Source organism: Bos mutus, chromosome 3 (genome assembly GCF_027580195.1).
Source record: "Bos mutus isolate GX-2022 chromosome 3, NWIPB_WYAK_1.1, whole genome shotgun sequence".
NCBI lineage: Eukaryota > Metazoa > Chordata > Mammalia > Artiodactyla > Bovidae > Bos > Bos mutus.
In genome coordinates this window covers 116,995,386-117,023,096 of record NC_091619.1, presented here as the reverse complement: position 1 = coordinate 117,023,096, position 27,711 = coordinate 116,995,386, and the positions used below count along the sequence as shown (strand labels likewise).

The 27,711-nt window shown below is 55.6% G+C and overlaps 1 long non-coding RNA gene across 4 annotated transcripts; it reads right to left on the bottom strand.

Moving 5' to 3' along the window:
• Nucleotides 1-7,435: 7,435 nt before the first annotated feature.
• Nucleotides 7,436-14,559, bottom strand: LOC138986334 (uncharacterized). 4 transcript variants are annotated; one of them, XR_011463166.1, is made up of 6 exons: nt 13,804-14,559; nt 11,765-11,899; nt 11,643-11,688; nt 10,896-11,053; nt 10,552-10,797; nt 7,436-10,449 (listed from the first exon to the last, which is right to left on the bottom strand). It is a non-coding gene; the product is annotated as an uncharacterized lncRNA (long non-coding RNA). The 4 variants fall into 4 exon arrangements; XR_011463165.1 differs by having other exon boundaries at nt 7,436-10,797; XR_011463169.1 differs by having other exon boundaries at nt 7,436-10,797; nt 10,916-11,053.
• Nucleotides 14,560-27,711: the final 13,152 nt, after the last annotated feature.

The following is a 27,711-nucleotide window of genomic DNA, read 5'->3' as shown; positions in this document are numbered from 1 at the left end:
CCCAGGATGGGAGGCCCAGCTTCCGCTGGACTGGACACTTCAGTTCAGTTCAGTCTCTCAGTAATGTCCGACTCTTTGTGACCCCATGGACTGTAGCATGCCAGGCCTCCGTGTCCATCACCAACTCCGGGAGTCCACTCAAATCCATGTCCACTGAGTCGGTGATGCCATCCAGCCATCTCATCCTCTGTCGTCCCCTTCTCCTCCTGCCTTCAATGTTTCCCAGCATCAGGGTCTTTTCCGATGAGTCATCTCTTCGCATCAGGTGGCCATAGTACTGGAGCTTCAGCTTCAGCATCAGTCCTTCCAATGAATATTCAAGACTGATCTCCTTTAGGATGGACTGGTTGGATCTCCTTGCAGTCTGAGGGACTCTCAACACCACAGTTCAAAGGCATCAGTTCTTCAGTGCTCAGCATTCTTTATGGTCCAACTTTCACATCAGGGTCACTTCAGGGGCCCCTGAAACCGAGCCCTGCCTTGGGCTCAGCGCTGGCCTGTGGTAGCCTCTGGCTGCCTGGGTTTTGGGTAGAAGGTGGCTTCTGGCCTCCCTGGCCCTCTCCTGAGGTGGGGAGCCCCCAGAGGACTTGCTGCCACCCCCATCTCCTCCATCCCCACCAGACTGGCGTCCTCACTGGCGGGCCGGGGCTCGTTGGCCCAAACCCTAACCTGGCTAGGAGTCTTCAGCCTCTTTTCTGGCTGGAGGAGGGGCTTACCCACCGGGGGTGCTGACCCTCTGCGTGCCCCTTGCATCCGTGGGGCTGGCTTGCAGGCAAAGGTGACCAGCAGCCTCCTCTGGCTACACAGAGCCCTCCTTGTGGTGCCCAGGGCGCCCCCCGCTTGCCTCCTGGTTCGCTCATCCCCCCAGGCCCGCCCCCAGCCTCCCGGGACCCTGACCTCCTGGGCCCGGGAGGAGAACGACCACCACTGTGGCGCTGGGCACTGCTCCCAGGTCTCCAAGCCCCGCACGCCTGGGGGCCAGCAGCAAAGCCAAGCCCTGACGAGTGTTTGCAGAGCGAGGGTCCAGGGGGCGCTGGCGTCAGAGCACCTCCAGCCTGGGCAGCCGGGCCGCGGGGCTCCTGTCACCCAGCCTCCTGGTGGCGCTGGAAGGTGGGTCTGGGGAGGCGGGCGGCCTGGAAGGGGTGGAAATAGGAGCTGCCAGGGAGGCGGAGGGGCTGTGTCTGCCCCCCATCACTGTCCTCTCCCGCCTCCTGGGACACCCAAGCTGGACTCGCGTCCAGTTCTCAGTAGGAACCGGGACAGGGACCCGGCTCCCGAGGGGGCACCACCAGCCTGGCTCCTGGAGATGCCCGTGCTGGAGGGGTGTTGGGGAGGCGAAGTTTAAAACTGGGGCTCAGAGTCGTTGTAGTAATTGGACATTTGAGCCATGACTGGAGGGGGGGGTAGTTGTGGGGTGGGTGGGTGGGCCCTGGCCGTGGTGGGGGCTCCTACTGTGTCCTGCTCTGTGTCCCTGTCACACGGGCAGTGATGGCTCAGGGGCCCAGTGTGGATCTCAGGGCTCATGGCCCCTGGAGGGGTGCAGTGTCAGGACTGAGGGCCTGCCCCCTTCCTGGGGTGGAGCAAAGGGTTTTCAGGGAGTTGGAAGCCAGGGCACAGAGGACAGGCCTCCCTGGACCCACCCGCCTCTCTCCAGCCAGGCTCCTGTTCTGGTGCCCGCTGGGCTCACCTTCTCTCTGGTGAAGGGTGGGGACCCCTTGCCTTAGTGGGCATCCGGACATGCCCTGCCCAAAATGCCCAGTGCTTGGACCCTGAGAGGGGCTGGGTGCGGACCTGGGGTGGGGACCCTCCCCCCCTACCCGTCCCGCCAGGCAGGCAGCTCCCTCCTCCTGGGGCTGGCATGCCAAGGGCTTCTCACTCACCCTCACAAACCAGACCCCACAGTGGGTGGGAGGGGTGGCAGCCGGGGGCCTCCCAGGCCAGGTCCCTGGTCCCAGGTCCCCACCTGCGTGTCGCTGGGAGGCCTGGGGTGGAGACAGCTGCAGACACTGGCCCAGTGTGGCCCTGGGGCTGGCCTCACCCTGTGGGAATGTCTCCTGCCTCCTGGGGTCAGAGAGCCCTGAAAGGTCACATTCGCCTTGGAGTGTGGAAAGCGTGTTGGGAGGAGGCTGCAGCCACAGGGCCGCTCCGTGTCCCCTCCCTGTTCACACAGAGTCCCATTCATCGTGCGCACCCGCCCCGGGAGGGCCATCTGACCACACCAGCCAGCCTCGCTCCCGGGGGCAGCGACCACAAGGTCCCTTTAAGAAGACACGGCTGGGCAGGTGCTGCCGGGGACCAGCGTGTGACCCTACCCGGCACCCGCAGAGGCCCCGCCTCTGGAATCTGCTGCTGCGTGGGCCACAGGGAAGAAGCCCTGTGGGGATGGCCCGCGCCCAGCCCCTCACCGTGTCTGACGGCCCTGCCCAGAAGCAGTACTGACCACCCCTGGGAAGGCCGAGTGTCTGAGCCCTGCTCAGGCCCCTGGCAGGGGCTGGCACTTGGTTCAAGGGAGGTGGCACCTGGACAGCACCCCCCATCCAAGACTGGGGCTCCCAGGCCAGGAGCTGGAGGTGTTGAGGCCAGGCACTGCCTTGCCAGACTCAGTGTCTGAGACCATGGTCAGCACTGAATGTGACAGCTTCTGGTGAACAGAGTCAGATTTGTGATCTCCCAAGGAGAGAACTTCACTTTGGGACCAGAGACACGGCTTCAGGCCCTCAGAGCTTCCAGGAGTTTCATTATAGTGAAAAAGGTCAGAGAAAGCTTCTGACCTCTGCTCTTACCAAGGCCTTATGCACTTTCTCAGTTGGTTACTAACAATAGAAAGGTCTTAGCAGACCCACTCCCACACATCTTAAGATAACAGGATTAGTCAGAAGCTTCCTGTTAAGAAGGAGAAACAGGCCCTCATTAGTACAGAGCTTAAGGAAGAACATAAGAGAAAGTGAAGTCGCTCAGTCGTGTCCGACTCTTTGCGACCCCGTGGACTGCAGCCCACCAGGCTCCTCCGTCCATAGACGGAGAATCCCATAGGATTCTCCAGGCAAGAATACTGGAGTGGGTTGCCATTGCTTTCTCCAAGGAAGAACATAGCCTTGAGCAAGAGGAGTTGTTTTGTTGTGTAATCATTAGCTCTGGGCTTAAAGAGAAAACATGTGACTAAGATGAAAGAATGTAGAAAAAAATTTTGTCCCTGTCTCCTCCTTGAGGACCCTGGACTCCTTATCAACCTGTCTAAGAATTAACTGTCTTAAATGGATGCTGGTGTTTGCTGTGTGGGCCCGGGTCCCAGCATGTCAGGGGAGGGAAGGGGGGCCAAGACGGCCTGAGAAATGAGGCAGAGGCGAGCCCTGGTCTGGAGAGCAGCCCCCACCCCCACCCCCACCCCGAGTCTGAGTGGCCCTGGCTGGAGCTGGGCTTGCCTGTGATGGGAAGACCTTTGAGCTTCTCCCAGGCATCATCTGAAGCTTCCTTTTTATCAGCCAATAAACCTCCTCATCTGACTTTAGAATCAGCTCTCGGGCCAGAACAGCCCTGATCCGGCAGCACCCACGTGTGTTAGACTAGAGGGGGTCCTGCACACCCTTCCTCCTGTGACCTCCACCCTCACACCCCCCCACTGTAGTCCCTGAAGGACCTCCAGGCCACCTGCAGGGAGGGGCCTGGAGCCTCCACTGGACAGGGACCCCCATGGGGACCAGCCGACTGCATCACGAGCCCATGTGAAGGCCAGGTGGTTTCAGGTCTCCTCAGCAGGCTGAGTCCTGGCTCAGGGGGCTCCCCAGGAGCAGAAAGGCGCCTCCAGAGGGAGCTTGAGCCTGGGCCAGCCTGGCTTTTCCAGCCCCCAGGGCTGCGAGAGGGCGAACTCTTAGGGAAGGCCCCCCCTGTGCTGCTGTGTGCTGGCTGCCCTGCATGCCTGGCCTGCTCCCCGGGGCCCTGACAGGAAGCACAAAGTTGGTTGTGGGAGCCAGGACTGGAGGGACGTGACCACACACCAGTCTCTGCCTCTGCCTCCAAGTGGCTCCTTCCCTCCAGGTACTGGAGCCCTGAATTTCCTCTTTCTTCTCAGGTAACGACACCCCTGCTTCGGGTGTTGCTGTTGTTCAGTTGCCAAGTCATGTCTGACTCTCTGCAGCCCCATGGACCGCAGCGTGCCAGGTGTCCAGCTCCCGGAGTCCACCCAGACTCATGTCCATTGAGTCGGTGATGCCATCCAATCATCTCATCCTCTGCCGTCCCCTTCTCCTCCTGCCTTCAATCTTTCCCAGCATCAGGGTCTTTTCAAATGAGTCAGTTCTTCGCATCAGGTGGTCAAATTATTGGAGCTTCAGCTTCAGCATCCGTCCTTCCAATGAACACCCAGGACTGAACTCCTTTAGGATGGACTGGTTTGATCCCCTTTCAGTCCAAGGGGCTCTCAGAAGCCTTCCCCAGCACCAAGTCTGGAAGCATCAATTCTGCAGTGACCTGCCTTCTTACGGTCCCTCTCTTTTCGGTGCTTGGATTCAGGTCCCACCTAATCCAGGATGATCTTGGCTCAGGAGCCTTATGTTAACAATGTCTGTACGGTCACACTCCCCGTTTCTAGTGCCGAGGACCCACAGTTCAACTGACTTCAATCACCACCCACTGAAGCAGAAGGCAAGGCCCGAGCAGCCTGCCCCCCGGGCAGTGTATCCCCAGGTGTAAACTGAGTGGGGTTGGGGGCTGGGGACCCCCTCTGACCCCTCTGCTGTAAGCCCCTCCCACCCCCATCCTGCAGATGTGGATGTAGCCAGAGCTTAGAGACGGTGCCAGGTGTCCATGGCAGGTCTGGAGGACACGGGGCATCCGGGAGCGCCTGGGAACTGCCCTCTGGGTGGGTCCCACACGGGGAGAGACCACGGGAAGTGGGGGTGGCCCGAGCAGGCGGCCACCGGGAGGCAGGAGGCGGGAGCAGGCCTGGAAACCTCAGGAAACCAGCACCACATTCGGGACTGAGGAAACAACAGGAGAAAGTGTGTAGCTATCTACACCCTGTAATCTCGGTGACTCGGAACACGGTGCACGAGGCACCTCAGCCCCGAGGGCGTGATCCCTGCCCTTCAGCACTGGTCCAGGTGTGGGCGGCTGCAGCCGGATGGGCGGGCTTCTTCCACCTCAGGGCCTCTCGGTCAGCCCTCCTCACACCCACAATCAGTCTGCTTGTTCTAAAATAACCAGGGTGGCCCTAAAGGCTCTCCCCGGGGTGACCCCAAGCCTCCGTGGGGTCAGCAGAGTCCTCGGTGCGTCCAGAGCCGCAGGTGAGACGCCCGGGATCACGTTCACCTCTTACGCACCACCTGTAAGATGCTCCAGGTTAAGCGTGGCAGCCTTAACAACGTCACGGAATCTCAGGGGTTCGGACAGCACGCTGGCCTGTCTCATGGGCAGCCCTGGGACGCTGCGGCTCCCTGGGGACAGGGGCAGCTGGTCCCATTCTGCTCCTGCGTCCTGGGCGCTGCCTCTGCCTGCGTGGTCTGAGGCTGCTCACGCCCGCCCTGTACACCCTGGGTTGGCTCCGGCTGGATGGCCCTGGTGGGCAGGGCCCTGCTCTCAGAGGGCATGCTCTGGACCATCCACGTGCACTTCTGCTCACACCCTCGGGACAGAACAGAGTCACACGTCCACCCCAGCAGTGGTAGGGGTGCCGGGAAAGCCAGTGTTTCTTCTGGGCAGCCACGTGCCCATGATGGATGCTGCTCACTGGGGTGAGGCGAGGAGGAACGTGTCGGGCACAGCCAGTGGTCTCAGCCACACTCGGCCTGCCCTTCCCCAGTCAGAGGAGGCAACGTGAAGACTGAGGAAGTGACCGTCTTACTGTCCGTTTGTCTTCAAGACAGACTCTCATGTGGAAGGACTGCACATCCCGGGCTGTCCCCTCTGAGGCTGCTGTGGCGTCTTTGGCCAACAAACATGAGCAGGAGGAGCGTGGTCACTTCTGAGGTGTCCAAGGGCCAGCGGGACCCCTGACCTCTCCTCTGCCATGACCGGCCGTGTTTCCCATGGAGGCAGCTTCCCGGGCGGCTGCCAAGGAGGGTGATGCAGAGCAGCCTCTCCACCGACCCCGGTGGGCCTTGATGAAAGGACAGGGGCTCTTGGCTGAGCAAGCCGCTGGGGTCTGGGTGTTGGGGGCTGCCCAGATCTAACCCAGCCTCTCAACGCTGGTGTGAGTAGTCCACTGTGTGAGATACTTCTGCGAGTGTGTGTGTGTGTGTGTAGACTTGACGGCATACACTGTAGGCTGTTCAGAATTGTGCTTTTTTCCAGTTAACTGAGTTCAGAACCTTTCCCGTGTTGCCCAAGTTCTTGAACCATTTTTAGTGGCCTGAGGACACTCGAGCGCTCAGATATGCCCTGTGTTGTCCAACCTGCCCTGCTTATGGATGCAAAGATCGCAATAGAGTCTGTGTTGTTTTGCACAATGATGTGGAGATTATCTTTGTATATATGTACTTGAATTTCTTGTTATTTTGTTTAACTTAATTTCTGGAAACGGAATTTCTGGGACAAGGTATGTAAACAACTTGAGTTTCTTTCTACACATTTGCCAACTAGCTTTCTAGAAATACTGTGTTGATTCTGCCTTTAGTTGGCAAATATTAGTTGATCTTTCACCCCAAGCTCACCAACACCACCGTTGCTCAAAGTCTTGGCAATGTTGAGAGACAAAATGTGCTCTTTTGTTTGTATTCCATTGATTAGCATTGATTTTAAATGGATTTTAGAACTGCCTCTCATGTTTCTTTTATTGTTTTCTCTCTTGTTTGCCCATGTTTTCTATTAAAGTCCTAGAGTTGCAAAAAGCATCTGCTTCGCTCTGACATCAGGATGTTCACACGGTTAAGATGTGTTGACGGGCACTTTGAAGCAGGCTCTGGCTTACAAGTGCCCTCGCCTTGCTCCCACGAGGACGGCTTTTCACTCTGAACGCCTGGCTTTTGTCTGTCTGCCGATGACGTCTGCATTCTGGTATGCTGCGTCTGGAAACGAGGCGCTCACCCTGTGTGATGCCCGCACGCTCTGCCTTTCGGCCGGGCCCGCTGTCTTCCCGCCGCTGCTGGCGGAGAATCTGGGGGCTCAGGTTTCTTCTTTGGCTGCACTGCGAGGCTTGTGGGAATCCTAGTTTCCCAACCAGGGATTGAACCCCGGGTCCCAGCAGTGAAGGCGCCGAGTCCCAACCGCTGGGCCGGCAGGAAGTCCCAGCTGTGCTCAGTTCTTCGACTCCAGTCCCCACAGGTTACATTCACCGCTATCCCCGTGTACGCCCTACAACACGGATGAAGCCTAAAAACACTATGCGAACTGAAAAAAAGATATATAAAAAGGCTACATATTGTATGTATATTTCCATTTTATTGGAAATGTCCAGAATAGGACAATTTTTAGAAACAGAAATTAGATTAGTGGTAAAGAGTCCGCCTGCAATGCAGGAGACCCCAGTTTGATTCCTAGGTCGGGAAGATCCCTTGGAGAGGGGATAGGCTACCCACTCCAGTGTTCTTGGGCTTCCCTGGTGGCTCAGCTGGTGTATGAACATGGTTGCATGAAAGTACTAATAGCCATTGAATAGTACATGTTGAAACAGGATTTTATAAAATGTAAATTGTATATCAATACCAATTAAACAAGCCCACATCTTTGTGTGATTTCCTTTTAAAAAAGGATCTGAGAACAGTCTCTGAGAACTCATGTACACGTCTTTATTCTCCATTCAAGTCTACTGCTTGATTGATTGCGCTATATAAAGGCAACCTCCCAGACTCTCCCTGGTTAGTGTTTTCCTGGTAAATGCCTCTTGGATTTTAATAACAATTGGTAGAAAGTATGTATCTCTCAATACAAAGTTGGTGTTTGATTATATAGAGGAAAATCTGCATTACTAGCCTCAAAATGCAATACAATATTTTAAGCAAAACTACGCCTTCAATTACCCTCCATGCAGGTAATTGTCAAATGCAGGTGGCTGTCAAACAGCTGGGTGTCAAATGTCAGCAAAGGGGTGCAAGGCTTGGGTGTCGCCGCCTCGCGGATGCTTCCCCGTTTTCCTGGCAATCGTGCCTCAGAGCCAGGCTGTTTCCCAGCAGGATGTGGCGCTAACATTTCCTTCACAAACAGAACTTGTCACCACACAGGGTCTCTTGCGTTTCATTCGATGCTGAGTGGGGATTTAGGGTTGGTGTGTAATACATATAATTGCCTCTTTTAAAATAGTGGAAACCTGTGCCAAGTGGCATTCCCAGGTGAAACAGCTGACCTTCAGGACCGCTTGTCGATGCTGCCTGTGAGACGTCTGTCCTGTGGTGGGTTCAGAAAGACCTTCCTCAGCCCGAGGCAGGGGTTACTCCGGAGTCTTCCCAAATCAGGATGTGGATGAGCTCTTTGCTGCAGGCTGATCTTTGTTCTTGTTAAGTGACCTACTGCCTGTGAGAGTTTCCAGAAGTTTCCTTCCCTTGCTGTTGTGGATGTTCACCTATTACTCTGGGACCCGTGGACAGTGATGCTCAACCTCCCAGGGTTGCCATGACGATGGGCAAGGTGCCGTGCCTGCGGGGCTGCCTGTCCATGCCGCCTGGCCCCTCACTGTCTTTTGAGGTGGGCCCCGCTGTCCCCTGGTCCTGGTCTGGCAGAACTGCCCCCAGGTTGAGTCCAGAGGAAAGAGCTAGTGGAGGCCGTGAAGCCGGAAGGACAGCGGGGCTTTCCCTCTGTATTCATCTCTCATGTTCTCTTCTGCAGGTGAAGGGGGCAGGTGACTAGAGCGACACAGGAAGAAGACACAGAGCCCGCCAGGGCCTGGCAGGACCACTTGCAGAGGTTTAGGGAGCCCGGTTTAGCTGGGTGGATCCTCCCACCTCCCCAGGGTGGACCAAGTCCCCGGGAACAATACTGCTCCAACAGCCACTCCCGGAAAACTGGCATCTCAGGTACCAGCGCTGGGCCAAGCCTGGGTTTCCAGCTCCTGGGTCCATCAGCCACAGACCAGGGGTTTGTCCTGTCTGCTTACTCTCACCACAGAACCAGACAACTAACTAGCAGAGCCATGACGTCACGAGCAGAGGCTTCCCAGGACAGGGAGGGCCAAGTGATTTGGGTGGAACCAAGAAACCCATTGAGCGGATTCAGGATGCAAGGAGGCTGTGAAGAGTGGCCTTGGGAAGGCTCCGGGCAGCCTGGGGGGGCTCCTGCAGGGACCCCAGCTGGGGTGGCCTGTCTCTGGAGGGAAGCTCTAGACTGCAACAGGACACATTTCTGATGTGGTCAGCCACCCACCTTGTGGCCATTTGCTGTGGCGACCCCGGGAGATGAGTCCTCCCAGAGTCAGCATCAGCTCTGTTCTGAAGACAGGGAAGGTGTTAGAAAAACAGCAAGAAAATGTTAAAATGAGGAAAGTCATCATTTTCCTTAAAATTGCTACTTTGATAGCAGCTCTGCTGCAGAGCTTTGCAGACAGTGGGGGGTGATTATTACCTGCCTCGCCCCCTCCTCCCCGTGGGGACGCCCCTCTAACAATTGCAGGGACAGGTGGGCTTGCTGGAGGGTTTTTTGATTTTCTTTGATAAAGAGCACAAGATCTTTTCAAATAATAAAAAAAGAAAAAGCCAATCCCTGTTACTTTCAAATGAAAAAAGCAAAATTTAACACTGCCTACCCGCTTGATTTCCTCTGCTTTTACTGTCAGGCTGATGAAAGTTCCACGACAGGGGGACTAAGTGGTCTTTCCCGTCACTCAAACTCTCAGCTAATTATTCTGTTGAATATCTGCCCTCTCCCTGCCCCTTTCCCACCTGCATTCACGTTACTAGATTTTCAAGTGTTTCATTTATACCCGACCTGTCGCTTTCATTTCATGAACTAGACACAGAAATGTCGTATCCTTAAGATCAACATCAGAGAATGAAGATGCCTCAGTGTCGCAGAGTCCTCCAGGGACGTGGATTCTCTCCTGCGAGGGGCCTCCGCCCTCCGGCCACCCCAGTACACAGCCTCACCCTGCTCCTGCCATGGTGTCTGCCGGGGGGCTCCACGGTGCCGAACCACAGACCTGAGGGGGCTTTCCTTCCACACCAGCTTTCACTGAAACACTCTGAAAGTGAGCAGAGATTTCTGCGGGGATGTCAGGTGACTTCAGAGGCGTGGACACAGGCCACGTTCAAAGAGTGTGGCCTGACGTGGCTGCTGTAGCTGCTGCTGTTGGAATAGGGGAGGGGGATCATGGGTGGGGGGATCACTGCCCGACTCCACAGGGTGAGGGGGTGCTGGGAGGCCTTGTGGGAGTTGATCAATCCCCACTTGTGTGCACAGACAGACACGGTGCCACCCTGGTGCACACTGGCCTTGCAGAAATCCTTTTCACCTTTCTGATTCTGTCTCCTCTTGGCTCAGGTGGCCTGTCTCCCAGGCACATCGGGTCCCCACCAGTCTGGGTCCAGCCTGGGTGTGGAAAGAGTGTGGAAGACAGTGGGGTGTGTAGGGACCTGCACACTCCATGGATGTGAGCCCCACAGCACCCCACTTGCCCCTCTGCTGCCTCACCCAGGGTTTGGGTTACCCCTCGTGGGTCCACTCTTCGCACATGGCCTGAGCTCTGTCTGACCGTGTCACCTGCTGGCTCCCGCAGCCCTGGGCCCGGGGGTGGGAGGCTGGGCATGGGTAGAATTCGTCCTTGCTGCCCTGGGCAGTGGGTGCCCCGCCAGTCTCCCCGTTGGCATTCACACCGAACCTGCTGAGATCTTGTGTCCAAGAAGGTCCCTCCACTCCTTCCTTTGTGAAGAGGTCCGTCTGGTTTAAAAATTCACTCCATCATTTCAGCTCGTCTCTGGACCCAGAGGAGCTAACTGACGCTGGGCCGTCTCTGATGGGAAGTCAGGAAAACCCACCCCGCACGCAGGCTCCCCACCCGGCTGGGGTGGGAGGCAAATTGAGGACCTGGGCTCACTCCTGTTCCCGGTGATCACACGGCAGGCTCACGGTCTCCTGTCAAAAGGGCGAGGCTGCGATCCGGCCCTGCTGGTCTGAGGCCCTGCCGGCCGTTCTCCTAGGTCAAGGGCGTGCCATTTTCAGAGGCAGCCTGACTTAAAAAAGAAGCACCCCCACATTCCCAGCCCTGCTGCACTGTGAGCAGAGGTCCTCTGGATTGGCAGGACCTCAGGAGCGCGTGGCGTCCTGGGCGGCACGGGGCACCCGGCTTGTCACCCTCGCTGGCTGCAGGCAGGGGTCTGGGCTGGTGCCGGGCCTTTTTTCTGCCCTGGGTCTCCCAGGCCTTGGAACAGGTGCCTGTTGTCTGCTGGGTGTGAGGGATCACATGGACTCGGGGCCCCAGGGCAGTGAGTTACCGCAGTGTCGGGGAAGGCTCCTCGCAGCTGCTTTCCCGACACCTACTTTTAGCAGATTTCAAAGAAGCAAGAAGCACTGGTGTCTTCGTGCCCCCTCCACGCGGTGTTGGGAGCGGGGACACACCTCCAGCTGGCCATCTCTGGCTGGGCTGGGTGAGAACGCCCCCCGCCCAGCACCTCCTCCCCACTCCCCCGACCCCACGTCCCATGAAGCAGGCACACACCTCCTCCTGGTGGGAATCTGAACAGAGCACCCCTCCCTCGCCTCGCCGTCCTCCCCAGGGCCCTTACCCCTTGGCTGTCCTTCCCGGCGGGCTCCCACACGGCGTGTCTGTGCCTGTACAGATGGGGTGTGTGTGTGTGTTGATGGATGAGGCTTTAGTTCCCATGAACAGTCACCTCTAAGTGCTCACCCGCAACTTGCTTTTCTCGCTCAGCTGTTGCTGGGAGTCTTCCCGTCTCACACTTCCTTGTCAGTGGGCATTTGTGCTGCGGCCGTTTTTCACAATCAGTGACATGCTTCCTTCAGTGTGTGGGAGAGTCCCTCCCTGGAGAGATGCTTAGTTGTGGGATTTCTGGGACACCCCCACAGACTTCACCCCCTCCCCACTTCCTACGTGAGCCCTGACTGCAAACACCAAATCTGCCAACTGAAGGGCAACGTGAAGAGCTGAGTAGGGACTGGGGCCACAGTCCTGTCTGATGCCAGCATGGGGTTCCCCCACGACCAGGGGCTCTGATGGTGCACCCCAGGGTCGGGCAGTGGCTGAGATAGAGAATGGTCACTGGGGCTCAGAGACAGCCTGTCCCACGGAAAGGGCTCCACTGAGGGGAACTTTGTAGGGTCTTCTCCTGTGTTAAGGGACTACACCCCGGAGACAGTGCTTCCAATAGGGAGCAGCCCAGCCCCCAGAAGCCCACCCCCAGGCGCCGGACTCTTCTTAGTTGGAGACCTGTGAAGGAGGACCTTGACGATGAGCTTCAGGGACCGGGGGTGGGGGCAGGGTGGGCTCTGCAAAGAGGGGGGCTGGCCGGACTGGGTGACAGCAGCTGGGGAGCAGGGGAGGATGGTCACTTTCCCAAGATCCAGACAGCCCAGAGGGAATGAAAACTCCTGTGGGGAAGTAATTGTCTTTGCATGTTGACACGGTTTTCTTGAGCCCAAAAAACGGGTTTTTCCACCTCCCAAGGTGACCTGGCAGCTCCGTGGTGCCCACTCCCTAATTCCTTCTGTGCCTCAGTTTCTGCGGGGCCCCCTCCTGTCTCCCCTCTCCAGACCTTCCCCGTGACTCCTGCCATGGACTCTTCCCTCCCTTCCCCCTGGGCCAGTCTTTGACTTGGTGGGTGAACGGCCCCAAGCCCATCCCTGCACTCTCCTCATCAATGGCCCCTGCCCTTTCCTGGATACTGGAAGGAGGCAGAGAGAATGGGCTCCCCAAGACACAGCCCCAGCATGGAGCGGCCGAGGGAGGATGCCACCCAGGGCCACAGTAGAGAGAGTCCTCCCAGGCAGAGACAGGGAGTCTTCCCAGGTAGAGTGAGTCCTCCCAGGTAGAGAGAGACTCCTCCCAAGTAGACAGAGTCCTCCCAGGTAGAGACAGTGAGTCCTCCCAGGTAGAGTGAGTCCTCCCAGGTACAGCGAGTTCTCCCAGGTAGAGTGAGTTCTCCTAGGTAGAGCCAGTCCTCCCAGGTAGAGAGAGAGTCCTCCCAGATAGAGTGAGTGCTCCCAGGTAGAGTGAGTCATCCTAGGTAGACAGAGTCCTCCTGGGTGGAGAGAGAGTCCTCCCAGATAGAGTGAGTCCTCCCAGGTACAGAGAGAGAGCGTCTTCTTAGAGAGAGTCCTTCCAGACAGAGAGAGTCCTCCTAGGTAGAGCAAGTCCTAGATAGAGTGAGTCCTCCCAGGTAGAGTGAATCATCCTAGGTAGACAGAGTCCTCCTGGGTGGAGAGAGAGTCCTCCCAGATAGAGTGAGTCCTCCCAGGTAGAGATAGCGAGTCTTCCCAGGTAGAGCGAGTCCTCCCGGATAGAGCGAGTCCTCCCAGGTAGAGATAGCAAGTCCTCCCAAGTAGACAGAGTCCTCCTGGGTGGCGTGAGTCCTCCCCGGGGAGTGCTCTGCCCACGGTGAACCGGCTCAGGGCCTTCTGAGGGATGCAGGGGGGCACTCGGTCCGTGTGATGGGGACGTGTCCAGAGCTGCCTAAAACACGCAGACAGCAGCTCCTCTGTGTTCTGGGCCCAGCAGAGGCAGCTGAACATTCCTGAAGCCTGACCACAGCATCCGGCTGCCCCTCCCCGGGGCCATTGCTAACAGCTGGGCCCCACCCCCAGCCAGGAGGGCACAGGCCAGTGTGGGTTGGGCTGCCAGAAATAGCGCAAGGAGATGCGGACGGCCGAGAGGCTGAGGAACGTTTTCGACAGCCTCGTCTCCTTCAGTGCGTCTTCAGGGACACTCACCGAGTGCGGGGCTCTGGGGTGCTGGAGACCCGTCTGTCTGCTTCAGCAAGCACTCGTCTGATGCTTGTTCCGTGTGTGGCTGTGCTCTGGGCACGGGGCGAGGCGAGGACCAGCCTGCTCTCCTGGTTCTTGGGCTCATGATCTGGTCAGGGAGGAGGACGAGGGCGAGGCCGGGCCGCGCAGAGTCCAGGAAGGCCCTTGACTCCAGGGCCAGTCCTGTCCTTGTGTGAACCAGCAGAGGACGCCTCCATAAACTCTGGCCGTCTAATTGGCTGCTAAATCGCCTGTTTATTTCTTAATTTCAGTTACTGAACATTTCCGTTCTAGAAACAATTTAGCTCCATCTGATTCTTTTAAAATACATTCCAGCCTCTCATCATCTATTTTCTTGAACGTATCAGTTATTTAAAGTTTCACCTATCTGACAAATATAATATCCAGGCCATCTGAATTTCTCTTCGTAATGTTTGTATTTTTCTGTTGGTTGCTGTTCAAATGATCTTGTCTTCTGATATCCCTGGTGATTGTTAATTAGATGCCAGATACTGTGGTTTTTTTTTTTTTAAGAAGTGGATTTATTTAGAGAGAAACACACTCCACAGACTGAGTGTGGGCCATCTCAGAAGACGAGAGAGGCCCTGCATTTTTTAAATTACTGAGTTTAATTGAAGTTCTGGCTGGTTTTAACTTTGTGCAGACGGGACTTACTTCTGCTTAGGCAGGTACCTGGGTTTCTTCTGGTGAAGTATCCTGATGCTGTGTGGACTGTGGGTTGCAGTCGACTTCTGTCTTTGAGAGGCCTGGTCTGTTTCCTTCTGGGCACTGGGGCTTCTAGACAGTCCTCCGGGGAGCCTGTGCTGGGTCCTCTGTCTGCCCCCTGAAGCTCCTCACAGGGACACGGAGCAGCTCAGTCTCTCCAGTCCTGCTCCAGCATTGGGACCTCTGCCTGGGTTCCCAGACTCCAGAGGTGCTGAAGTTGGGACCGTGTTTCTGAATCTGCCTTTTCTCTAGAATCTCTTCTCCTTGCTGAGTTAGCATGTCTCCCAGTGCCTCCAGACAACTGATCTTCTGCTTATTATCTAGACTTTCGAAGCTGTTTTCAGCAGAGTGGTTAGTCGAAGAAATAGCGCAGCCACCTGAAAGTGGAAAAGCGGCCTCACTTTAGTGAGCGGCCAGCGTCAGCACCGCCTCCTTCCTGGACGGTGCTTTATGGCGTTGCTGCGGTTTTCCAGGGACGCTGTTGCTGCCCCCAAGCCGTAAAAATGTCCTCCCCTGTTCCTTCCCAAAGTACCTTGAGCTTTTTCTTTTGTGTTTAATTATCTACACTTGCTCTTCAGTGTGGCTCTGGGGGGGAACTGGGAGGGTTCAGAAGCATGAAGACTGAGGACAGGAGCCGTGTCACTGCCTTCAGCTGTCGCGAGGCCCCGATGTTTCTTAGCCTTTTGTTTTAAAAATACTAATTCACGTCTACAGTCCTCCCTGGATCGAGGCGTTTTTCCTTCCTGGCCTTTTGATGGACCATATAGAGCGCTTGTCATTCTTGCCACTCACCTGTCTGGCTGGAAGGTGTCCGGCCCAGGACCTGGCTGCTTTTGTTAAATCCTGGGACGAGGGATGGGGAGGAGCCCAGGGTGCTGTGAGCACTGGTCCGAAACGGGGCTGCTGTAGGCAGGGCTGGACCAAGCAGGTGGGTTCTCAGAACACAGAGTCTGTTCCAACCCAGCCCAGGCTCTGGGGCATGTCAGCTGCTGCAACGGGGGGTGACCCCCAGGCCCAGGGAGGGGACAGGGGCTGAAAGACAGCCAGGTGTGGGCCTGAGCCGAGCACCCAGAGGGAGTCCCCGTGTTCAAACGGGGCCTGTGAGCTTGGATAGGGCCCTCCCTGCACCCTTCCTCCTCCCCGAGGACCAGGTGGGCCCCACAGTCCCAGACAGCAGCCAGGACAGGCTGAGGACGGCGGCGCTGAGGGGCAGCGTCGGAAGCTGGCAGTTCTGCGGGGGGCGGCCTCCTCGAGGCATGTTGGGGGCCCCACGTCGTCTCCACTTTCCGGCCAAGAGCGCCAACAGCCAGTCCAGCCTCCCCGCCTCCTGCGTGAGAGCCGCTGTGACTGTGACGGCTGGAGTTCCCGTGGCGTGGACTCCTGGCCCAGCTCACATGGTGTGAACGGGGGTGACACACAGGTGGGGGGCAGGCAGTGGCCAACATGGCCAGTTTGTTCTTGCTGCTGGCCTGGAGAGCGTGGCCCAAACCTGCAGCCAGAACCAGGCCTCCAGGAACCCACCCCCCTCCCTTCCCCCACCCCCCACAAAGGCCCTGGAGACTTGGGGCATGAGAAGGAGCAGCGGTGAGGAGGCCCTGCTCTGGTCCTGGGGAGACCAAGGGGCGTGTGGGGCGGGGAGGGGCCCGGGAAGGCATGCAAGGGACAGAGGCCCCATCCTGATGCTGCGTAGATCCAGCGACTGGACACAAAGGAGGCAGCTGGGACGGCCGGAGGCAGCTCCTCCTCACCGCGGGTGGACCAGCATCCTCATTCACATCCATGCAGAGCCTCAGGATGGAAGCCTATTTGGAAATAGGGTCTTGGCAGAGGTAATCACAGTTTAGGGTGAGGTCGTGCTGGCTTGGGGGGCAGTACAGGACCTGGTGTCTTCATAAGAAGAGAAGCAGAGACAGACACACACGGTGGAGAAGCCACGTGAGGATGGAGCAGAGCTGGAGCGGGGGAGTCTATCCGCCAAGGAACCGCACGGACTGCCTGCAGCCTCCGGAACCAGGAGAGAGGCCCAGGACAATGCTCTTGGGCGGCCGCAGAAGGAGCCGACCCTGCCGACGCCGGGATCTCAGACTGCCGGCTTCTGAACGTGAGAGGGTGAGTTCTGTTGGTTCCCCCAATCACGGTAGTTTGTTACGGCCACTCTTGGAAACAGTTACAGCCCCCACTGACCCTCACTGCCCCGTCTGCACCTGGAAGAGGGTCAGGACTGCCTGCAGGTCACCTGAGCTCCTGAGGTCAGCGAGGGGAGCGGGGACTTGGGCTTCTCGGGGATCGGTGAGGGCAGAATGCCGGGACAAGTTCAGAGACCCCAAGGAGACGCTCGGCCTCTGTGTGCTGAAGGGCGGCCTGGGCTGACCACCCGCTGGACGGCCGGCTCGCAGATGAGAGTACCCCTGAGCTCCAGAGATGTCCTGGATGAGGTCTCCCTCGTAAGGCCCAGAGACAAGGGAACACTGCTTTGAAACGCCGGGGTCCCGTCTCTTGCGCAGTGAAAGGCAGGGAGAGAAGGGGGCGTGTGAAGCTGCACCCTGTGGTTCCGGGACCCCAAGGCCTTCCTGCGGTGGTCGGGGCCGGGCCCTCCCTGAGGGTGTGAGACAGCAGCAGCCCGAAGCAAGCAGACTAACGCTGCCCGAACTGAAGGCTGCGGGGAAACGCCGAAGCGCTGTGCCTACTACCCCACTCCACTGTTCTACTCCAGGGAGAACTCGGTTCTCTATTTCTCTTCTGTATTTTCTAAATTTTCTATAATGATGACGTGTCTCTTTGAAAATGAAAAAAAAAAATCTTTGTAAAGGGTCTTGGCCTATGGGAACGAACACTGACTCGCAGGTCACAATACCCACAATTACAGGAACGGGACAATGGCCTGGCAGCCCTCCCATATGGGGGATGACTTCCTGTCCGTTGCCAGACATGACTGAGCAGCCTGTGGGCAGGATGCAATTATGTGCTGGTTTGGAAACCAGTGATTCATGGTTTTAGATCAGCAGTTCTCAAAAATGTTCTCAGCTGATCTCCAGATCACCTCAGCATGTGTTTGGGCTCTATCTACCGTATTTATCCCACTAGAAATTAGAGTAGAAAAAAAACATTAAAATCTTTACTTGTCAATTCATTAAAAATTAACCAGAACAAATCTACTATATGTTACCACAAATAATACTCTTGATGAAAAAGTGTCTATATTTCCCAAAACAAAGCAAGGGAGAAACGAGGCTTAAATTTTTTTTTTTTTTCCAGATCTCTTTAGCCTATGACTTTAATAGAAGATGGTTGGATTTTCCAGCTTCTGCATTCAATCTCTTGCTGTATATTACCTGGGTTAAAGTATGTGAAGAAAAGCTGCCCTCACATAGATATGGAATTGGAAAAGAGAGGAGCATTTTATTAGCATTTTTCAGGCTTCCCTGGTGGCGCTAGTGGTAAAGAACCCGCTGTCAATGATGGAGACATAAGACATATGGGTTCGATCCCTGGGTTGGGAAGATCCCCTGGAGAAGGAAATGGCAACTCACTCCAGTACTCTTGCCTGGAAAATCCCATGGACAGAGGAGCCTGGCGGGCTACAGTCCATGGGGTCACAGTCAGACATGACTGAAGCAACTTGCACTATAGATATTGTCCTTTGATACTGGTCTAACTTGACAAGCAGGAGCTTCTTGAAATTAGCTGTGACCTGGATTCTGACGGCCCTTGGAGCATCTCACCTCTTGTTGTTGTTGCTCAGTTGCTCAGTCGTGTCTGACTCTTTGCTACCCCACAGACTGCAGCACGCCAGGCCTCCCTGTCCTTCGCTATCTCCCAGAGTTTGCTCAAACTCATGTCCATTGAATCAGTGCTGCCATCCAAGCATCTGATCCTCTGTTGTCCCCTTCTCCCATCTTCAATCTTTCCCAACATCAGGGTTTTTTCCAATGAAAATACCCAGGGCTTTCCAAAGAAAAGACTGCATCAGGTGGCCAAAGTATTGGAGCTTCAGCTTCAGCATCAGTCCTTCCAATGAATATTCAGGGTTGGTTTCCTTTAGGATGGATTGGTTTGGTCTCCAGAGTCCAAGGGACTCTCAAGAGTCTTCTCCAACACCATACTTTGTAAACACCAATTCTTTGGGGCTCAGCCTTCTTTATGGTCCAACTCTCACATCCATACATGACTACTGGAAAAACCATAGCTCTGACTAGACAGACCTTTTGTGGCAAAGTAAAGTCTCTGCTTTTTAACATGCTGTCTAGGTTGATCATAGCTTTACTTCCAAGAAGCAAGCACCTTAATTTCATGGCTCTAATCACCATCTGAAGTGATTTTGGAACCCAAGAAAATAAAGTCTGTCACTGTTTCCATTGTTTCCCCATCTATTTGCCATGCAGTGATGGGACCAGATGCCATGATCTTAGTTTTTTGAATGTTGAGTTTTAAGCCAGCTTATTCACTCTTCTCTTTCACCTTTATCAAGAGGCTCTTTAATTCTTCTTTGCTTCCTGCCATTAGGTTGGTGTCATCTGCATATCTGAGATTATTTATGTTTCTCCCAGCAGTCTTGATTCCAGCTTGTGCTTCATCCATCCGAGCATTTCGCACGATGTACTCTGCATATAAGGTAAATAAGCAGGGTGACAGTATACAGCCTTGACGCACTGCTTCCCAATTTGGAACCAGTCTTGTTCCATGTCAGGTTCTAACTGTTGCTTCTTGACCTGCATACAGCTTTCTCAGGAGGCAGGTGAGGTGGTCTGGTATTCTCATCTCTTTCAGAATTTTCCACTGTTGGTTGTGATCCACACGAAGGCTTTAGTGTAGTTAGTGAAGCAGAAGCAGATGTTCTTCTGGAATTCCCCAGCCCTGCCCCATTCTAACAGCATGGGAAGTCAGGGCAGTGAGCTGGTCTGTGGGATGCTGCACTCTGACGGCGCAAGGGCAGTGGGGGCAGCTGGTCATTTTCAGGAGCCCTCGGCTATTGCGTTGACTACCTAATGAGATAGGACAGCCTAGGGAAGAAAGGGCAAAATGTGCTAGGGGTTGAGTATTCTCAGCTGCAAGTGGACAGTGTCACAGGTGAAATTCTTGCTCCTTGCTTGGAGAGAAAGCTCCTAACCTGGCCTCAGAGCCCTGATAACTGGCAGGCCATCAGCATTGCTGAGTGAGCAGTGGTCTCTGGAGATTCAAGGGTGACTGACGGTGGTCAGGGTGGCAGGTGAGGCGGGAGGGCATAGTGCCCAGGGTGTCTGTGCCGAGGAGGGGGACACCCCTCCCTGGGGGCGGGGGAGCGAGAGGAGCCCGAGAGGCAGGCAGCCTTCCTCCAAGCCTGCTCCCATCCCGGCTGGAGTCCTGGTCACCTGAGCACAGGGAGTCCTGGGGTCTTGTTCCCCCGCCCCGCCTGGGGACCACATCAGTCTGTCGAAAAGAGGGATGAACAAACAGGTAAGTGACTCTTGAATAAGTTAGGAGCTTGGCGGCCGGAGGGCTGGCCGGAGCAGGCTGCCCAGGTCCGGGGCCGGGGCTCCTTGAACCCGTCAGAAGGGGCCTCCTGGGAGTCGCGAGCCGTCTCCTGGTGGACTCCGCCCACCTCCTTGACCAGAAGAAGGCAGTACATGGACATGGCAGAAGGTAAGAAAGGAGGGAGGGAGGCGTTAAAACCAGGAAGCATGCAAGCACACCCGGCTCGGACCCCTCTCAGTCCCGACCTCCGACCTCCGACCTGCGACCTCCCTGGAGGCCGTGCCTGTCTGTAGCCCCTCGGAGCACGAGGTGGTTTGCAGCGAGCACACTCGCGTGTTGATCTATTGATACGTATGAACATGTAGAGCTTTTTGATCTTCGGGGCCTCCCTACGCCTGTTCTGCCTCTGGGCAGGTTTCCCAGCAGCACGAACTGCTCTAAACCCGTGGAGGACAATTCCAGCATGGAGTTTTTGTGACAAAAACACGGAGATAATGAGAGAGAATGCTGCATCCTTGGGCTGCGTCTTTCAGCCTTCTTCTCCTAAGAGGTTTCGGCAGCTGCGTTTCCGGGTCAAAGGGCAGAGGCCCCGCGGCCCTGGGTAGTGGCCACATTGTTGGACGTGCCTCCCTGAGGCTGTGTTCACAGGCGCTCCTTGGCATCGGGGTGCCCAGCGACTGGTCCACTTTGCCTGGAGCTCTGATGTGCGTTGTCACCCTGACGGGGTCTCTGTGGTTCTGGGTAAAGCTGAGGGGTTTTCCATGTTCACTGCTGGGCTGAATTTCAGTTCCCATTTTTGTTTTCTAGACTGAGACAGCCTCCCTCCAGGGCAGGACAATTTAATTAAGCTAATTGGAGTGCCTGAAGACACAGCTTTCTGGGATCCAGAGCTGAGGGGCGTGTTCATGTGAGGCCGCCTGCCCCAGCCCCACTGTACTCCTGAAATTTCCTGAGTGAGGCTCAGCCATCGATCCGCTCATGCGGAGTGAAGGTCCTTGGGGTCACAGGCCAGCCTACGGGCCCTGACCCTGTGGCAGACGCCCTCCTGGGTCCCTGGTGGGCCATGCTGCAGACGGCCCTCAAGCCCCCAGGGCCCTGCCTTCCTGCAGGTTTCCGTGAGTTCTCGCAGCTCCTCGTGGCCCTCTGCACGGGTGGGATGTGCCAGGCAGCCTGACCCGGTGCCCGCCACTGGGTCAGCCAGACCCCCGCTCTCGTGGCAGCTGCTTTATTCCACGTGGACAGAAACAACCCAAGAGAATCCAGAGTGCTGTGCCTCCCGCGATGAGGGCTGTCATGACGGGAGCTTGAGTCACTGGATGGCTACTGCCAGGCAGTGGCTGCCTGCCTCCCGGGCTCCTCTCGTGCCCCCATCCCCAGGGAGGGGTGTCCACCTCCTGTGTGAACTCCTTGAAAGATGGCAGAGGAGGTGATGCCAGCTTCATCCTGCGGAGGAGGAAACAGAGGCCAAGATGGAGGAGGAGGCCTCTGGACTGCAAATGGGGCTTCGAAACGGGGCTCTGGCACAGAGGGTGCTGTCACAGCCTGGCAGGGAGGGGTGCTGGGATGTGCCCCACCGCAGACTGGGTCCTGGCAAGAGGGGGCTTTCCCCGTGGGCCAAAGCCCCTCTCCTTGGAATCACCAGAGGCGGCTCCTCAGGGTCGGGGGTGCGTTTGGGACAGGAGCGGGGGGACACGCATCCAGCCCCCTCTTCACTGTGAGCCCCGGGCTCTGTCCTCTGCATTGGGCACTCGTGGATGCTTCTAGAAGGCAAGTGGTGTCTTTTTCACTGATCTGGGAGGGAGCGGCTGCCCCAGCAGTGAGACCCTGGCCAGGGCTCTTAAGGGGCATGGCCCACCCAAGCCCTCCCTGTCCCCCTGGCAGGGCAGGGCAGCCCTGAGCAAACCTTTTCAAACAGTGGGAAACAGAGGATCCCTGAAGGATGGTAGCCCGGCCCCTTCTCATGAATATGCATCAGCGAGGTGGCTCGTTGGGTCTGGCCAGCCCCCCCCCAGTTCTCACCAGCTCCCCCCACCAGAAATGGCACTTATCTCTGCTGGTGAATAGGGTGCTATTGTGGGCAGGGCTTCAGAATTTTAATGACTTGCAAAATATAGTTAATTATGTAGAAAGACATCTTCTGCACTTTTTCATGTAAATGAGACAAATTAATTGGTGCTCAGTAGCTGTGAGAAGGCGCCGTCCCAGGAGGGGCGGAGGGGGTCCTTCGCGGCTCTGAAGTAGGTGCCCGCCAGAGAGCAAGGTGAAAAGCAGAAACAGAGCTGGGTAATTTCTGATCCGTCCAATTAATCCGAGCGCCGGCCGCTCAGGCTGTAACCCAAACCGTGAGAAAGCGCCGCCTGAAGGTTCTCGCCGCCGCCACCACCACTGAGAAGCCAGGGAACCTGGGGCCCGTCCCCCTCCCTCACCCCACTGGTCCTCAGCCAAGTTCCTGAAAATGGTCCTGAGGGGCGGGTGGGAACTGTCGGGGGGGCGATGTCCATACTGGCTCCTGGTCAGTCAAAACATTTGAGCAAAAAATCTGCCACTTCAAAGGACTGGAATCAACCTTTCTCCAAGGAAGGCATACAAATGGCCAGGGGCGGACAGATGCTTGGCATCATTAGTCACGAGGGGGACTAATCAAAGCCACGGCGGGCTGAGAGGCTGCCTCACACCCACTGGGACTACTACCATCACAAAGCCCAGTGATAACAAGTGTTGGAAGAGATAAGGAGACACTGCCAGACTCCCACGTGGCCAGCGGGGTGCTAAGATGGTGCAGCCAGTGCTGAAAAGAGTTGGGCAGTTTCTTAAGAGGTGAAAGATAGAATCCCCATAGGATCCAGCCATTCTGCTGTGGGCACAGACACCCGAGAGGACTCAAAGCAGGATCTCAAAGAGACGTCTGCACAGCCTTGTTCAGAGCAGCCTTCTTCACAATGGCCAACAGGCGGAAGCAAGGCTGGTGTCCACTGAGAGACAGAAGAGCAGAGAAGATATGGTCCGTCCACACGGTGGACCGGTACTCAGACATCACAGGTGAGGAAGTTCTGCCGGCTCCAGCCAGGATGAACTCCGAGGACGTTATGCTAAGTGAGATAAGCCACACACAGAAGGGCAAGTACCACACGATTCCATCTACATGAGGCCGGGATGGTCAAGTTCATCACGGCAGAAGGTAGACTAGAAGGTACCAGGGCCTGGAGCAGGTGTGTCCCTGTCTAACGGTTTCTGCTGAGTGTGCATTATTTGCGTGCAGATAATGACCACTAGGCCACTCAGGGATGACCTAAACCAAATCCCTTACGATTATACAGTGGAGGTGACAAATAGATTCAAGGGATTAGATCTGATAGACAGAGTGCCTGAAGAGCTGTGGACAGGGGTTCATAACACTGTACAGGAGGCAGTGACCAAAACCATCCCCAAGAAAAAGAAATGCAAGAAGGCAACGTGGTTGTCTGAGAAGGCCTAATAAATAGATGAGAAAAGAAGAAAAGCAAAAAGCAAGGAAGGAAGGGAAAGATATACCCAAATGAATGCAGAGTTCCAGAGAACAGCAAGGAGAGATAAGAAAGCTTTCCTCAGTGATCAATGCAAACAAATAGAGGAAAACAATAGAATGGGAAAGACTAGAGATCTCTTCAAGAAAATTGGAAATACCAAGGGAACATTTCATGCAAGGATGGGCATGACAAAGGACAGAAATGGTAATGACCTAACAGAAGCAGAGGACATTAAGAAGAGGTGGCAAGAATGCACAGAAAAACTGTACAAAAAAGGGCTTTATGACTTGGATAACCATCATGGTGTAGTCACCCATCTAGAGCCAGACATCCTGGACTGTGAAGTCAAGTGGGCCTTAGGAAGCGTTACTACAAACAAAGCTAGTGGAGATGATAGAATTCCAGCTGAGCTGTTTCAAATCCTAAAGGATGATGCTGTTAAAGTGCTGCACTCGATATAGGACTGGAAAAGGTCAGTTTTCATTGCAATCGCAAAGAAGGGCAATGCTAAAGAATGTTCAAACTACTGGACAATGCACTCATTTCACATGCTAACAAGGTAATGCTCAAAATCCTTCAAGATGGGCTTCACCAGTACTTGAATCAGGAACTTCCAGATGTACAAACTGGGTTTAGAAAAGGCAGAGGAACCAGAGATCAAATTGACAACATCTATTAGATCATAGAGAATGCAAAGGAATTCCAGAGAAACATCTACTTCTGCTTCATTGACTATGCTAAAGCCTTTCATTTTACACAACAAACAGTTGAAAATTCTGAAGGAGATGAAATTACCAGATCATCTTATTTGTCTTTTGAGAAATCTGTATGCAGGTCAAGAAGCAGCAGTTAGAACCGGACATGGAACAACAGACTGGTTCCAAATTGGGAAAGGAGTATGTCAAGGCTGTACACTGTTACCCTGCTTATTTAACTTATATGCAGAGCACATCATGAGAAACGCTGGGCTGGATGACTTACAAGCTGGAATCAAGACTTCTGGGAGAAATATCAGTAACCTCAGATATGCAGATGACACCACTCTAATGGCAGAAAACCAGGAGGAACTAAAGAGCCTCTTGTTGAAAGTGAAAGAGGAGGGTGAAAAAGCTGGCTTAAAACTCAACATTCAAAAAACTAAGATCATGACATCCAGTCCCAACACATCATGGCAAGAAGATGGGGAAAAAGTGGAAGCAGTGACAGATTTTCTCTTCTTGGGTTCCAAAATCACTGCAGATGGTGACTGCAGCCATGAAATTAAAAAATGCTTGCTTCTTGGAGGATAAGCTATGAGAAACCTAGACAGCATATTAAAAAGCAGAGATATCACCTGGCCAACAAAGGTCCGTCTAGTCAAAGCTACAACTTTTCCATTAATCATGTATGGATGTGAGAGTTGGACCATAAAGAAGGTTGAACCCCAAAGAATTGATGTTTTTGAACTGTGATGCTGGAGAAGACTCTTGAGAGTCCCTTGGACTGCAAGGAGATCCAACCAGTCCATCCTAAAGGAAATCAGTCCTGAATATTGATTGGAAGGACTGATGCTGAAGCTCCAATACTTTGTCTACCTGATTCGAGAAGCCAACTCATTGGAAAAGACCCTGATGCTGGGGAAGACTGAGGGCAGGAAGAATAGGGGATGACAGAGGATGAGATAGTTGAATGGCATCATCGACTCAATGGACATGAACTTGGGCAAACTCCAGGAGATAGTGAAGGACAGAGAAGCCTGGTGTGCTGCAATCCATGGGATTGTAAAGAGACACAAGTTAGTGACTCAACAACAACAACAAGATGTGGTGTTTGCTCAACATTGCAAATGCATTTGGTGCCACTGAACTGCACACTTAGGAATGCAATCATTTTTAAAAAAAACTTCCCTAGTCAGTGTTTGCTGAGACTCCCCTTGTCCAGGCCCATGCCTGGCTGTGCAGGTGGGAGGTTAGGAGGAGGAAGTGAAGACCCCTCGGCCTTCCCGGCTGAGCTCACCGTGGACCTCTGGCCTGGGCAGCCGGGAGCAGGGCTGCTGCCCAGTGGCACCCTTGCCCTCGGCCCCTCCTCCTCGCTGCTTCCAGAAGCCAGCAAGGGTCACTTTACTGCCTCCGCAGCTCCCAGTTAAACCAGATCTGTCCCACTTGGCTCATCTTTCTGAAGCCCCCGAGGCTTGCTCAGCCTGGGTAGAGGTGCTGTGGCCCCCAGAGGCCCTTGCTCCCTGGGAAGCGCCGTGGGAGAGCCGGCCGACAAAGGGCCTCTATCTCCAGGGAGAAACCGGACCCGGCCAGGCCAGCAGCCCGCAGCAGCACTTCCTTATCAGGCCTGGCGGCCCAGCGAGCTCCACTTAGGAGGAAACCTGACCTGCCCACGGCTGTCGGTGTCCCCCAGGCTTTGAAAGTGAGAGTGTGTGACGGGACAGCCTCTCAAAGCCCGGCGGGCACTGTGACTCCCTAGTCTTTCCAGAAAGTTCCTGAAGACCCTGGAGAGGGTCGTTGGGGGTGATAGGGGTGGGGCTGGGGGCCTGGGGATCTGCGCTGGTCCTTGGAGATGCTGTTTCCTGGCTGGGTTCTTGGAGACGCTGCTGCCTGGCCAGGGCGCAGGGAACCTGCTGCAGTCTCTGGTTTCCAACTAGAGCCTTGGAGACAGGGCGGGCTCCCGAGCAGCGGGCCTTGTTGCCACCCAGACTCACAGACCAGAGCCCCGGACAGAAGCCGCAGCCAGCCCTGCGGTGGCCCCATGGAAGAATGCAAACGCAGCCTCATGTCCCAAAGTTGCTGCTGTGCACCTGCCTTGTGTGTGGAACACGCTCCCAGCCAAGGCCCTCACGGCCAGACACAGGACCCTCCCTGAGGGCATGGTGGCTCCTTCCCCAGGACTCGCCTCCATGCCTGGGTCCCAGAATAGACCGCCGGACCTCACGGCCAGATCTGCTCAGGACAGCCTGGCTCCAGGTCCAGAGCTCAGGTCACTGGAGAGCGCAGCTGACCAGGCCCATGTGAGCACAACCCCATGGGTCAGCAGTACCCGTGACTCAGTTTATTTAGGAGGAGCCATGCCCCGAGTGTGGCCCCTGCCTTCCTGGGCAGCTAGATGCTGAGATGCGGTTGGAAGGGGTCCCCCACAGCTGGCCCTGGGCCCTGTAGCCCTTGAGACCACAGCTGTCCCCAGCATGGCCCGCCAGGAAGGCTAGGAGCACAGGCTGTGGGACAGGGTGTCCTCACCTGGGCCCCGGGCACACACCACAGCCCTGCAGAGCCGGCCATCCAGAGCCCTGCAGGCTGAGGCCAGCCAGCTGAGGTGCCCTCCCAGACCGTGGCTGCTCTGCCGTGGTGAGAGGTTTACGGGTCTAGACAGGGATTAGCCGTAATTGCACTGATTCCTTTTGTGTGATGCTCCTGGCGTGAAATCAGGCAGTGCAGAAGTCAGAAACAGATCCAAAGGAGGGACGTTTATGTGGATGGAAGATACTGGAAAGAAGTGTGGTTTCTGGAAGCCCTCGGGGTCATGGGAACCCAGCGAAACGTAAGCGTGCTTGGTTAGGACGGCGGAGGCCCACCTTCAGCTGAGAGGCTGTGGGGCCCCTGGAGCTTTCTGTTCCATTAATCGTGGCCACGAGTCCAAGGGGCTTTGAATTTTGACCCACTCCAGTGTTCTTGCCTGGAGAATCCCAGGGACAGGGGAGCCTGGTGGGCTGCCGTCTATGGGGTCGCAGAGTCGGACACGACCGAAGAGACTTAGCAGCAGCAGCAGCAGAAAATATCACTCTCCACTAAGAGTTAGATTACTCCTGTTAGAAACAGTTCTCACCATAATGATTACCTTCTGTGCTAATCAAACGACAACAACCCAAGGTAGTTTTTTTTTAAAGGGTTTTGCAAGAGGACTTGCCACAGACCTGCAGCTCCAGCCCCGGGCCCCCAGCCCCAGCGCTGACCCGCCTCGTCCTGGACCCCCATCCCACCCCACCCCACGTGGAGGTCCCCCGTGGACTCTCTGGTCCTGGACACTGAGGAGAAGCCTTATGTCTCCCTGGGCAGTCCCTGTCTACATGGGACTGGGGGTTCTTTTTGAGGCCTGGCTGGGTCCATTCATCTTGGGGTCCTCAATAGGCCAGCCCCTGGAGGCACCCAGAAAATGAGACAAGGGAGAGAGAGAGAGTGTGAGCCCTCAGACTGGCTGGGGACTGGGCCTG